This window comes from Protopterus annectens, chromosome 7.part0, assembly GCF_019279795.1.
Source record: "Protopterus annectens isolate FY-2018-M chromosome 7.part0, PAN1.0, whole genome shotgun sequence".
Taxonomy (NCBI): Eukaryota; Metazoa; Chordata; order Ceratodontiformes; family Protopteridae; genus Protopterus; species Protopterus annectens.
In genome coordinates, this window is record NC_056739.1 from 292907080 (window position 1) to 292913922 (window position 6843).

The window sequence follows — 6843 nt, forward strand, 5'->3', positions numbered from 1 at the left end:
ACTGGGATTTCTTTAAGTGGAGCATGTCCAAGAGCTCAGGGTTTGACATGTCCTTGTATGTTAAGCAGAGATCGCCTCTGAGTAGATGATATGCCACAGAGTATAACTGGAGGTTTTTTAGACATCAGCATAATCCTCATAAATCTGCCATAAAGACCAGCATGTTACAAAAACAGCTCATAAGTGCATCTGGTTATATAGCAGCTTTTGCCAAAAGTACATAATGACCCTAATATTTATGTCATACATCCTGAGGTTGTATGTTGTACACATGTGATGGGATGGGTGAAATTCTGACAAATGATCAACAGGTGTTGTTGAAATGCTTTAGGAGGCTATAGCAGTGGCTGTTCAGACTGTGAGAACTTAATTATGTCTTATATCTTTGTCAGAAACTTCTAACAGTTCTTTTTTATTTTATGGATTTGGTCAATGCACATCTCTGGGAAAATTTTTACCCTTTAATTTTGTGAAGTTTTTGGTATGATATTTAGAGAATACACTTACGGGCTTCTTCTTTATGTAATCATATAGGAACTGTAGGCAAATGGATGCAGGGAGAAATGACAGCTAGAATCCCAAGAAACACTATCTCAGCACATTGGTTGTATCTAACATATTGCTAAATGAAGAGGCCTTCACTACAATGCTAGCAGGAATGTTGTTATATGTAACATAAAACTAGTGAAAGGACTGCTGGATAGCAGATATTGTAGCTGACAAAGATGGCCTCTGTTTGGCTGATGTTTGATTAGAACCAGTAAAATAGTGTTCATATACTCTATGCTGCTTTGCTGAACACCAGCATCTAGTTTATGTGGTAGGATTAAAATGCCAATTCTCAACATGGCTGAAGGAATGTATGGGTTGCCAGCTGACATTGTCATGGTGATGAAAGCTAAAAGATGCACATCTAAGACCCATAGACATATATTCTTTTGATGAGGTGGGAGGCAATGTGGCAGTAATGCTCTGTCAGGGCAGTGGACAGGGATGTCATCAGTGCAGAAAACCTGAATGGGATGGTTGTTATTTTACTCTTGGAGTTAAATTGCCTTTTCAGTGTTGCTTGATAAGATGAAATATTACCACTCCATTGTTAATCAAGGATGTAAGACACACATTTTTAACTGAAGATACTGTGTTTTCCACTTACAGAGTTTTACAACATCCAGCCACAATATGCCAAAAAGTTCATCCATCCTGGTATGCCCCCTTGCCCACATTTAAATATCTAGTGCAGGTTACGTGGCATCTATTCCATTTTCTACAACAGATCAATAACTCAGCTATTTATATTTGCATGGAAACTGGTCAGAGCTACATATATGTGAATCTGGGTAGGCTAAATGATTCTGAAACTGGAACCTATCTTTGAGGTTGATGGAACACAGCATTATTTTTGACAGTTGTTTCTAGGCAATGGTCCCATATCTTTGTGAAGTTAATGTTTTTTTCATAGTGTATACATTGCTGAGCTTACAATAGTTTCCTGTTACCAGACCATGATTTATACAGACACAGGCTAGTTTTAGAGAGCACCAGTTTTGTAAATGTGATGACTGCATATTTGCTGAAGCCAAAATGTTCATATTTTAACATTTAATGTCTTTACAGTGAAATTCATATGCCTATGTGATGGTCTAGAAAACTGATGCATTTATCATGACATACCATTTAACATACGTACAAAATCATTAACAGTAATACATATATATATATATATATATATATATATATATAAAGAGTGGGGCAGAGATAGACTTTTTTTCATGTAGTCCTATTTACTGGGACAGCCATAACATGCTGATGGTACCACTGAGAGAGTATTCTGCATCATTTCTACATTTGGATGTTACAGTTGTGAGGCTGATTGTAATAGCTCACACATGAATGATTGATGCAGGATTTTTTTAAAAAAGTACTGCTCTTTCACAACTAATCAAGATGACACAACAACAACAACTCATTCTCTAAAATCAAAATAAGCATTTTTACATGGGCAAGCCTCCCTGTACCCTCATGGGGAGCCCCACTCCCTCAAACTTATGTTCTAAAACATCAAATTCTAAAACTCACTGTCACACACATAACATTTTTGCAGGTGTATTTACCATCACTGACATTACTGTTCCTAGGTGAAGGAAGAATAAGCACTTAAATTAGGACTTATCTCATTGGTGGGGATTGGTGGGGGGACAGGATCATGAATGTCACACTGGATTATATTATTGGTGTTTTGCTGCCACAAAGCTGACATAGTTCATAGCCTTGTTAGATATTTTCTGGACATTTCTTCTGCCTTCATGAATGTGCAGTACAATTGCAAATACCTAAGAACTTTTGCACTATGTTGGCATTATTCTGGAGTATGGCTTTTTGTGCTTTTGTGAATGCAAACTCATACTTTCACTCTGAGGTCACTGCATCTTGGAAGAATATTGATGATAGACTGGCAGTGTAAATCCTGCCCTGGTGTTTCTCTGAATGGTTATGATCCTGGAGCAACAGATTGTTTGTCAAGTTGGAAAACAAAATAGCAAAAAGTGCACTGTAGAAGTGTAGTACTCTGAGAAAGCTGAAACTATTGCAATAGTCTGCCAAGATTTGAGGAGGAACAGTGAAGAAATATAAGTAAAATCAGGTATGTTTCTTTAATTTTGCAGAATGTACCAGATTTTTATTGTATTTTGCTCTGTCCTCTGTAACATAACCCAGTAGAAAAATCTGACCACTCAGTGGTAAGCACAAAGGAATAACAACCAGGAAAAGAGTCCAAAAGGATTCAAATAACTGAGAGCTCCACAAATAAATCAGTTTATTGAGGGCTTTTGTCCCAAAACACAGGATTTCATCAGAATACAATTATCTTAAAAAAACCTTACTTATATATAAACATACAATTAAGTCATTAAAAAATAAGATAATTGATAAGAAATTTTTAAAGGACCCCATCAACAAAAAAGTACAATAGTTATGCACCAAACCTATAATTTAAAAACTATAATAATATAATGTTTAAAATGTAAAATAATGTAATAGAACTTCTAAAAAAATCTATAATATTATAATTTCATAGGTTTTAATTGAAGTAAGGGTTGAAATGATATACACTCATTCAAACCAATGGTAGTGTTTGTGTTTAACCTCTCTAAATTCTAATATAACCTCCCATTCCCCTCCTCAGGGGTTCATTTTAACCTATTCCAAGATGGCAAAAGAAAAGTTTTTGTATTGTGAACATAACAATGTGTGTTTAAATAATGAATTGTTTTCATTTTTATTCAAAATTTTGCAAAAAATGGTAGTAAATTCTGTTACACAGGCAGCGCCCAGTTTTGCCTATGTAAAATGCAGAACACCCTGAACACTTGGTTATATAAACTATCCATTTGGTTGACCAATACCCTTTCTGTAAAATACCTTGGAATTCAAAATATTGTCCAAAGTTAAAGTTTCACTTTCAAGAATATAGGGACATTGATTACAATGTCCACAACGGGTAGTACCCTACTTGTGTGCATAAAAATCCACTTCAGTGTTATGATTAAATTTAAATTTATTCTTAAAATTACATGCCAGCTTATAAATAAAAAGTGGATGTGGTTGCAATAAATTATATACCATAGGATTTGCCCTTAGGATATTCCAATTTTTCTTATCAATATTTTAACTTCAGTAGAAAGATGGTTGTATTTAATAACTAAGGCACAATCATAGCCTCCTGGAGTGTCCCTACAGGTTATATCAAATAAACCCACTCCCAACAAAGGTTTATATTTACCACCACTCTAATAATACATTTTGCTAATATGTTTTTCCAGATCTACAGAGTACCCTCTGGAAATAAACATATTAACTTCTGTATCCAATTTGATAACAACACAACATCCTCTCTGTGTAATGCCATTTTCGCTACCTTAATACATTGGCCTTTTACAAGGCTATTTTTCTGAGAAAAAGGGTGACAACTAGGAAAGTGTAAATAGGAATTACTAAAGGTTGACTTCCTATAATTTTTTGATTTAAAACCCCTGCCAGTGTGCATGACCAATGTGTTCAAATAATTTATCTTAAACTTATCATAATTTTTGGTGAATTTTAAAAAATCCACAGTCTTATTCAAATACTCCAAAAATTGTGCAAAATACAAATCAGGACCATCCCATAAAATGAAAGGTATGGCTCCTCACTTATTGAGAGATTCATGAAATTTTTTTAGGGCAACTTAACAATGACATTTGGCAAGATAATCTAATTTTTCTGACTATCAATATAATGGATTTATTTATTTATTTATTTGCAGTTGGTTTACCAGGATAGTCCATTGGGCCAAAATGAACCCATTTTCAATGGAGCCATGGGGAGAAAAGCTCCAAATAATCTAGGTTACAGTAAGTTATTATACAAAAATTAAGATTCAAACAAACAATTGCAGTAGTACATGAAACATTAGAGGTAATACAGACTTGTGATGAAACTTACATATGATACAGACTAAGAGAGGAATGTTGCAAAGTAAATACTGAAAAGACATTATATATTAGGAAGCATACACATTAGGAGGTGCAGTCAAGTGAATTTTAGGAAATACCATAAGAAATAATAATAATAATATAGGAGTTAGGTGAAAATAATAGTAAATTTGTGGTGTAAGCAGGAGAAGGAAGGAAGATGGAGATTGCCAATGTTAGTTATGTGGGGTGGGAACATGAGCATTCCCACTGAGATACTAGATGTGATTGGAGAGATTTATTGAAAATGAAGTGGTTACAGGTTGTGCAAATGGATGGTGGTAGGGAGCTCCAGAGGCGTGCTAGGCTATAGGATAGAAGATTTTTTCCTGGGGGATGAGTTGGTATGTAGATTTCTAGTAGATTTTGATTGTTAGACCTTAATACTCTATCAGGTAGGTGCATTTTAAAAGCAGTAGAAAGGGAGGGACAGAGGGAGGGGTTGAAAATGAGCTTGTGTGCAAGACTTAGTTGAGTGTAGGTGAGGTGATTGGGTAGTTCTAGCCATTTTAGTTTTTGGAGAGAGGAACAGTGGTGGGTGGAGGATTTGTGACTGGTAGCGAATTTGGCAATTTTCTTAAAGCAAGAGGAAAGTTGCATTATTAGAGAGGACTGTAGATTAGTTAGGAGTGGAGCTCCGTAGATAAGGGAGGGGATAAGAAAGGAAGTAGAAAGAGTGATTTTAGTGGCAGGTGTAAGGTAATGGTTTTGTCTGTAGAGCATACCTAGTTTGTTTAAATAATTTATTTATTGTTATTCCCATTGATGATGGTTTAGAATGATTCTAGTTTGATTGACTGTGTATTTTTATCGCATGATGAAATTACCATATCAGTTGAATTGACCTCTTTGGTTTTAGGTAACTATCTCTTTTTTGAAGGCAAATTATTTAAACAAACTAAGGGAGTGGCCATGGGCGCATCTTGGGCCCCAGTATATGCCAACCTAGATTTGCTTGCTTGGGAAAAAATCATGTATTTAACTGTGCATTTTTTAACTACATCAAATTATATCTTAGGTTTTTGGATGACTATGGACTTTTTAAAATTCACCTCAAGTTATGATAAGTTTAAGATAAATTATTTGGACACATTGTTCATGCACACTAACAGGTTTTAAATCAAATATTTACAGTAAGTCAACCTTTATTTATGCTGATTTACACTTTTCTAGTTTTCATCCTTTTTCCCAGAAAAAGAGCCTAGTAGAAGGCCAATGTATTAGGGTAGTGAGAATGACATTACACAGAGAGGATGTTGCTATAGAATTAGGTACAGTAGTTAATATGTTTATTTCTAGAGGGAACCCTGAAGATCTGGTAAAAAGTATTAGCAATAATGTGTTTTCAGAGATGAGAAATGGGAGATTATATTAGAATTCAGAGAACTGATATGGCAGTTCAGGTTTAAACGCAAACATTACCCCTGGTTTGAATGAGTATATATCACTTCAACCCTAACTTCGATTCTTCTTCTTCTTTAGGCTTTTTCCCAGTTAGGGGTCACCACAGCAGATCACCTGTTCGCTCATGATTGGCAGTGGAGTTTTATGGTGTCGAGTTGCCAGCCCAGCATCTAACCTTCCACAGAAGGCACACACACACACACACACACACACACACACACACACACACACACACACACACACACACACACACACACACTTAGGGCCAGTTTTGAGTGTACAGTCCACCTACAGCATGTCTTTGGGATGTGGGAGGAAACCAGAGCACCAGGAGGAAACCCACGTGACCACAGGGAGGACATGCAGACTCCACACAGAAGGCACCCCAGCCAAGGATCGAACCAGGGAATCTCTTGATGTGAGGCGACAACACTAACCGCTGCACCACCGTGACCACCCTCAACCCTAACTTCAATTAAAAGCTATTAAATTATAATATTATAGCTTATTAGGAGTTGTATTATATTATTTTACATTTTAAAGATTACATTATTATAGATTTTAAATTGCACTTTTTTGTTGACAGAGTTCTTTAAATTTTTCTTATCAATAATGTTATTCTTAATATCTTAATTGTATGTTTATATATAAGGAAGAGTGTTTTAAGATAATTGTATTCTAATGAAGTCCTGTGTTTCGGGACAAAAGCCCTCAATAAACTGATTTTGTTGTGGAACTCTTTATTATTTGAATCCCTTTGAACCGTTTTCCTAGGCATTATTCCTTTGTGCTTACTAGTTTGATTTTTATACTGGAACTGCGGTGGTGGTGCTGCGGTAGCATTGTCACCTCACAGTAAGACGTCCTGTTCGATTCTCAGCTAGAGCGTCTTCTGTGTGGAGATATGCATGAATGGGCATACCTT